This window comes from Tupaia chinensis, unplaced genomic scaffold (assembly GCF_000334495.1).
Source record: "Tupaia chinensis unplaced genomic scaffold, TupChi_1.0 Scaffold000369_1, whole genome shotgun sequence".
Lineage (NCBI taxonomy): Eukaryota > Metazoa > Chordata > Mammalia > Scandentia > Tupaiidae > Tupaia > Tupaia belangeri.
This window is the reverse complement of record NW_006159866.1, coordinates 679,766-687,973: the sequence shown is the minus strand read 5'-3', so window position 1 is coordinate 687,973 and position 8,208 is coordinate 679,766. Positions and strand designations below refer to the sequence as shown.

Sequence of the window (8,208 nt, the reverse complement as noted above, 5' to 3'; positions counted from 1 at the left end):
GAACCGCGGTCGACTACGTGGGAGTCCAGCGACATAGCCATTACGCTAACTGCTGGTTCCCTATAGGAATCTTTTTTTAAGAATTATTTAATTTTATTTATTCATTCATTTATTTAATTTGACCAGAGAAAGAGAGAGAGAAAGTGAGGGAGCAAACCATCAGGTCCAGGACTCAGACCGTGGTTCGTAATGTGGGAGTGTCTAGCACCTTAACCACTATGCCATCTGCTGGCCTCTAGGAATCATTTTTTAATTCCTATAAGATTTGTAACCTCAACCACCCACCATAGTTTCAGTTAATTATGTATTACCTTTTATTTTGTATTCTTAATTCTTCAATGTCTGAGCTCCAACTGTAAAAGGATTAAGATTCATTTCCCTTGGCTTAACAGTCTCATTACATTTTATTTTAGCCTTCTTGAAAGTAGCTTTAATAATCTATAAAGCCAGAAACAGTATTTGATACATTTTTCTACATCTCCAGAAGCATGTAGCACACAGTTGAGCAGAATCAAAACTAGAATGGTGGAGAGTGTGTGTCAGTGATGAAGTGTCTTACAGCACCTAGATGCCAGGGCGACAGACCAGGTCATCTTTTTTTTTTTTTTTTTTTTGGGGGGGGGGGGGGGGGGGGGTTTTGTTTTTCTTTTTTTTTTTTTTTTTCTTTTTTCTTTCGGTGGGGAGAGGTTTTTGCTATGGGGCGTGTGTGCTCACCAGACAGACAGAGAGAGAGACAGAGAGACAGAAAGCAAGAAATTACCCCCCAGGAGAGATGGCCACGTCGCAATCCCTTCTCCTCCATTCTCCTCTCGGGATCTTGGGCAAGCACGCACACACGCTCGGTGTGAGTTTTAAGCCACTGGGTCCGGCTTGAACCGCGGTCGACTACATGGGAGTCCAGCGACATAGCCATTACACTAACTGCTGGTCCCTGACCAGGTCATCTTTGTCTGAACCATTTGCTGGATATATTGAACTTGCCAAATTATTGAGGGCTCAACTTTTTAAAAGTAGTCTAAAAGATGAACGGAAAAAAATAATGAAAGAATGAAGTTTTTGCAATTTCACCTCTACTACTCAAGAAAAGCAGATCCTCTGCATCTTACCCACGAACGTGTCGGTGTATTAAGAGTGAGCTGAAGAGGTGGGTGGCTCACAGGAACAACTGTTACCAATGTTTGGCTGTCTCTTCCTATTGTTATTGTATTCAGAGTCCTTTTCATCTTTCTAAGCCCTAATCTTGATGAACATAATACATTTTACATACATTCTTATCGTCTACATGATTCCTGGAAAATAATGAAGAAACCTGCTAGTTAGCAAGCATCCATCGTGTGCTAGGTACTATGGGAGATTCCTTTATGTGTCTTAAATGATCACATTTTCATAGCCACGGGACCAGGTAGGTGATGCTGACATTTTATGGTGGTTCAAAAGGATAATGCTCTATTTTGCTCTTTCAGATATGTTTGAATCTCAGTACCCTTGGATCTGGATCTAGCCCAGTTCCACTCATCTAAACCCATTTCTTACTGCATCTATCTACTGAGGACAGCAAAGATTTGCCTACATCATAGTACACAGTGTGTTTCTCCTGTTATAGTGTCTGTCACATTCTTTTTTTATCTTTATGATTGCTTTTAAGCTCCTGGAGGTTGAAAAGATTTTCCTTTTCAGCCTTTTTTTTTCTTTTCCTTCCTTCCTTCCTTCCTTCCCTCCCTCCCTCCTCCCCTCTCCTCCCTCTCTCTTTCTCTCCTCTTTCTCTCTCTCTTTCATGATAGAGGCTATGCGCTCATGCATATAAAAAAAAGAAGAAAAGGAAAAGTACATTCAACAGGGTCTTATCACACCATGACCTGCCCCTTCCCAGCCATTCAGCTCCTTGGGTTCCTGGGTGCATGTGTCATGCCTCATATTTTTTCAGGCTGATCCAGGGATACAAACCTGCAGTTGGCCATATGGCTTCTATCCTTACAGGGTACCTGTGCTACTGCTGTACCCCTTTTTCGTCTTTGCAACCTCTGGAGTTTCCACCTAGCATCTTCTGTTGCACTCAGTGTTTTTAATTATAGACCCATGAATTAAGTCAGGTGTACTTTTCATTTTACAGTGGAAATCCATGTATGCCCTGAACATGTCTGTCAACAGGACGACATGGAGTGGCTCAGGAAGGGTACTCTCAAGTGCAAAACTCTCATCACCAACCACCTTCTTCCAGCACTCCAGAAAATAACTCTATTTAGACCATGGCTTTGGGGCCTTTACCTGGACCTTTCCCTTACTCTCTTTCATTGGGTTTGAAGGGGCTCAGAATATGCCTCCCCCAAACATAGCACTCTGGCATACGGATTAAATTAAAGACAATTAAATTAATTAAATTAAATTAAATTAAAGGCAAATAAGAAAAAGCAGAAAACTAGCTCTCTGCTATCCCCTACATCTACCTGAAAGTAGAACATAAATTCCTTGTAAAGGTATCCCCCAAAACTTATTATACTAGGAAGTGGTAACATCCTTATCACTGGAGATGAGCTAGCACCGAGAAAGAATCTACACATAGAGTCTACACAGACAGACATTTTTAGCCAATGTTTATTTACCATTACTTTCCCCACATATAATATATGCCTTTCTGCAGTTCATCAGCCTGGAAGCTCAGGGTTCTTTTCCTTTGTCTTGTCACTTCTCTACAAAATTATTCTTTGTTAACATGGTACATAAGCCTCAAGTTCTAACTACCCCTTTTATTGGCTCATTATTGGGTGTCTACTATGTGTATGCACACTTCATACATTGATAACTTCTGTTTGCTTTTCTCTTATTTACTTGTCTTCTGTCAGATTTGTAGGGCCTTAAGCAGAGACCTTGGAAAACAGAGGGAAAAAGTTTTTCATCTCCTATAGGTGATTCATCCAAATTTTTCACATTATCTTTATCTTTCTGTTGAACTTACTTTTTTTGAAAAGAGAATTATTTTATTTAACTTTATTTATTTAGTTAGTTAGTTAGTTAGTTCATTTTTAATTTGACCAGAGTGAGAGAGAGAGAATGAGGGAAAATGAGAAAGCAAGCTGCCAGTTCAAGGACTCGAACTGTGGTCGGCCAAATGGGAGTCCAGTGCCCTTAATCATCACACCACTTGATGGCCCCTGAACTTTTAAAAATTATTTTTAAAAGTTTCCTTTATGGTAGTTTAAGGAAATTTGAGAAGCCATGTATTATTTGTTAATGGGTTATTTCAAAAGAGTTTCTTTCCTACTGCATTTTCCAGATTACTTTGTAGCTCACACATTTTTTCTCAGAAATGTTCTATGATTCATGATTGAATCTCATCAGTGATAAGTAGATTATGTGGGGTTTGGAGAGGAAGAGAAGGAAATGTGCACTGAGCTGAATGACTCTTCTAGGGCCTTAAAGATCCCTGCAGTCCATTCATCCATTTCACCAAATGATGTTCTAGAAAAGTTGTTTTACTTTATATTGATTGACATCCTGTTCTAAAAGCACAACCTGAAAAGATGACCAGGGCTGAAAACCTATGCACATTTTAGAAGTAAGGATTATGGGTTTTTGAGAGGAGGTGGGATAGAGAGAGTGAGGAGACTGATATCTTTTGCTACTTGTAGTGCCTTTGGCTTAACATTGTGTTAAATGTACCTAAGTGTAGATATAACTTGGTATGCTCATTAAGATATTTTATTTTAATTGTTAAATTTAATATTTAATACATAAATTTTAAAGTTCTTTTGTGGGCATTAGAGTCAAGCCATGAAGTTCCAAAATATTTTATTAATTTTTACTTATTTGTACTGAAATCCTTTGGGGCACAAAATTCTTTGTGTCTGGACCAGCAGATGGCATGGCAGATCCCACGTGGCTAACAGTGTGGTTTGAGTCCTGGACTTGGTGGCTTGAAAAACACACTGGGGAGACCAGCAGATGGAGTAATGTTTATGTTGCTGGACTCACACATTGCTGACCGTGATTTGAATCTCGAACCTGGCAGTTTGAAACTCTCTCCAGGTGCATGTGGATGTGTGCCCAAAATTCTTTTTTTTCAGAGGTTTTTGCTATAGAGCGTGTGAGCTTGCCAGACAGACAGAGAGAATTTAGTTAGTTAGTTAGTTAGTTCATTTTTAATTTGACCAGAGTGAGAGAGAGAGAATGAGGGAAAATGAGAAAGCAAGCTGCCAGTTCAAGGACTCGAACTGTGGTCGGCCAAATGGGAGTCCAGTGCCCTTAATCATCACACCACTTGATGGCCCCTGAACTTTTAAAAATTATTTTTAAAAGTTTCCTTTATGGTAGTTTAAGGAAATTTGAGAAGCCATGTATTATTTGTTAATGGGTTATTTCAAAAGAGTTTCTTTCCTACTGCATTTTCCAGATTACTTTGTAGCTCACACATTTTTTCTCAGAAATGTTCTATGATTCATGATTGAATCTCATCAGTGATAAGTAGATTATGTGGGGTTTGGAGAGGAAGAGAAGGAAATGTGCACTGAGCTGAATGACTCTTCTAGGGCCTTAAAGATCCCTGCAGTCCATTCATCCATTTCACCAAATGATGTTCTAGAAAAGTTGTTTTACTTTATATTGATTGACATCCTGTTCTAAAAGCACAACCTGAAAAGATGACCAGGGCTGAAAACCTATGCACATTTTAGAAGTAAGGATTATGGGTTTTTGAGAGGAGGTGGGATAGAGAGAGTGAGGAGACTGATATCTTTTGCTACTTGTAGTGCCTTTGGCTTAACATTGTGTTAAATGTACCTAAGTGTAGATATAACTTGGTATGCTCATTAAGATATTTTATTTTAATTGTTAAATTTAATATTTAATACATAAATTTTAAAGTTCTTTTGTGGGCATTAGAGTCAAGCCATGAAGTTCCAAAATATTTTATTAATTTTTACTTATTTGTACTGAAATCCTTTGGGGCACAAAATTCTTTGTGTCTGGACCAGCAGATGGCATGGCAGATCCCACGTGGCTAACAGTGTGGTTTGAGTCCTGGACTTGGTGGCTTGAAAAACACACTGGGGAGACCAGCAGATGGAGTAATGTTTATGTTGCTGGACTCACACATTGCTGACCGTGATTTGAATCTCGAACCTGGCAGTTTGAAACTCTCTCCAGGTGCATGTGGATGTGTGCCCAAAATTCTTTTTTTTCAGAGGTTTTTGCTATAGAGCGTGTGAGCTTGCCAGACAGACAGAGAGAGACAGAGAGACAGAAAGTGAGAAATCACCCCCGCGGGGGTGATGGCCATGCCACAATCCCTTCTCCTCCATTCTCCTCTCGGGATCTTGGGCACGCACGCACACGCACCCGGTGTGAGTTTTAAGCCACCGGGGCTGGGATGCGAACCGCGGTAGACTACGTGGGAGTCCAGTGACATAGCCATTACGCTAACTGCGTCCCTGTGCCCAAAATTCTGAGAGGAGAACGGAGGAGAAGGGATTGTGGCATGGCCATTCCAATCTCTTGGGGGTGATTTTCTTACTTCCTCTCTCTCTCTCTCTGGCTCTTTCTCTCTGGCTCTCTCTCTCTCTCTCTCTCTCTGGTGAGCACATGTACCCTATAGCAAAAATCTCTCTAAAAAGAAAAACACATTGGGCATGTGTGCATGTGTACCTCAAATCCCGAGAGAAGCATGGAGGAGAAGGGATTGATGCATGGCCATTTGCCCTGGAGAGTGGTTTCTCACTTTCTCTTGCTCATCTCTCTCCAGTGAGCACACATACCCTATAGCAAACACACAAACAAAAAAAGAATAGAAAAATCTTTGTTTCTGATTTATATTAGGAAAAATAAATGCTGGGCTACCAGGTGGTGTGTGGTTAAGGTGCTGGACTCCCACATGACCAACTGTAGTTTGAGTCCAGACTTGGTGGCTTGCTTTCTCACTTTCTTTCTCTCTTCATCTCTCTTTGGTGAGTGAATATGCCCTGTAACAAATTTTAAAAATTTTTAAATAATAATAATAATGATGATGACAATGATAAATAAAATTGAATAAATAATTATTTTTTTAAAAAAGAAATATTTCTGCTAGTGTTCTTTGAGACCACGTCAGTTGACTGGAAACATCTCCTCTACTCTTTAAAAATCCTATAAACCAGGAGTCACTGAATTCTTCCTGCTATTAAAGTTAGTGCTCTCTTGTCAAGTGTGAAGTGTGTGGGCAGTGCTTTTCACCCTCATGCAGCAGTAGCACAGTCCTTCAACAAAATTTCATGCACAATAGCAGTATGGAGAAAGGTAAAATGGAGCTGGGGCGTGTGTGTGTGTGTGTGTGTAGAGATAGAGAATAAAAGGCCCAGAACCTCTTCCCTCCTCCTCAGTTTCCCCATTACAGCTAAATCTACCCCTATCCTACACAGCACATTATACATTTCTTCCAAAATCTTAGAGAACTAAAATTTATGTTCATATATGTATTATATACTTGTGTATAACATATATGTGTGTATGTATAGTATTCTAATGCTTTCAATCATTTTATATGAAAAAGTTTAATTAATTAATTATTTATTTAGTTTTTACTGTAGGACAAGTGTGCTCACCGGAGTGAGACTAAGAGGAAAAGTGAGAAATTTTCCCCTTCTCCTGGGAACAATGGCCACACAATAATCCCTTCTCCTCCATTTTCCTCTTAGGATTTTGGGCACATGCACACATGTACCTGGAGTGATTTTTCAAGCCACCAGGTCCAGGATGTGAACCAGAGAGTCAGTCATGTGGGGATCCAGCACCTTAACTTCCATGCCATCTGCTGGCCCCACTTTATGTATATATTTTTTAAGAAATTATCTTTGGAAGAAATAAAAGGCTCAAATGTAATATATAAACATCTTAAGACATTCACTAAGTAATACTTCAGATGTTTAGTTTCTAAAAATTATATTTTCCTGAGATTTTTGAGAAAAGAAACCAAAGAATATTTTGTTAACAGAGGTACTATCTCCCTTCCTATTCTTTCCCTTTAACCCCAGTTCCACAGTTAATCTTTTTTTAAAAACTAGGATTACAGAGATATTGACTAGATATGTTTCTATTTTGTTACTTGTAGATCTGTAATTCTTATTCTTTGGAGTAGGAAACAAGAGTCAGAAAACAATTATTCTGGCTCCCTTAGCCCCATTTCTTTGTGCATGCTGTACCTTGTAATGAGAAACAGGTCTAGTGTTTACTAACCAACTGCAGAACTAGAGCACAGCAGAGCCATGATGCTGAATATGGATTAATTATTAGGATAAAGTTAGGAGATTGTCCCTAGAGGTGATTTTGCCCTTTTGCCTTCTTTTGGGTATTCACATCTAGGAAATTAATACAGCACTTTAGCAGTAGGATTGTAAAATATTAAACTGTGGGTAATTCTCCATTTTATTGTTACTAGAAAAGAATTCATTTGACCAGATGAGATTATAAAAACAGTGTTTCCAACTATTTATTTGTCAAGATCTGTGGCATAAGAAAATCATTTTTGCTTTGAGAATCTCAACTTCAGTAGTTCCTTAAATATATAACTGATATTTTATTATAGGTTTTTATGTGTTACTGTACTACCTGTTTATAAAAAAATCTTTCTTTTAATTGTGGCCAACCTCCCCCACATGCTGAACTGCTTCTGCACATCCTGGCAGTCATTATTATTGCATAAACACTTCAACTTGAGGGTGTGTCATTTCTTGGATGCTTGGTTCTTGCTCTTCTGTTCATGATTTATCATTTTACCCTAACACCTCTCTTCCATAGAGCTTTCAGTATCTAACAAGAATTGGAGCATCCTGCTTTAAATACACAGTGTAAGATCAGACTTGTATCCGTTCTTGTTATTAGAAAGCAAGAGTGAATAAAGGTCAGCCTTTTAGATGGCTGGCTGGCTGATTTTTCTGGGAGGGTCACATGTTAGAAGGAGCTAGTTCATCTGTCTGTGGGTTTAGGATTCAACAGCATAAGCTGTCAGACTAACACTGATTGAAGGTGGACTGGGAGGGGAAGCGCATCTGTCCAAAGGCTCGCCATTGGCTTCTTATTACAGCATTCTCCCCTGAGACACACTCTGCATGCTCATTCACCTACCTCCTCCTTTTCCCTCCCCTTCCTTCCCTGCCCCTTCATTACTGATTCACAGCGAGAGGTGGCAGCAGCAGCAGCAGCAGCAGTAGCTGCCTCAGGAGCCCACGGCTGCAAAATCACACC

General features: G+C 39.5%; 1 protein-coding gene across 3 annotated transcripts in view; it reads left to right on the top strand.

Annotated features, from left to right (window-relative positions):
* RABGAP1L (RAB GTPase activating protein 1 like) overlaps positions 1 to 8,208 on the top strand; it is a 762,391-nt gene that overhangs the window by 558,178 nt on the left and 196,005 nt on the right. The window lies entirely within an intron of this gene.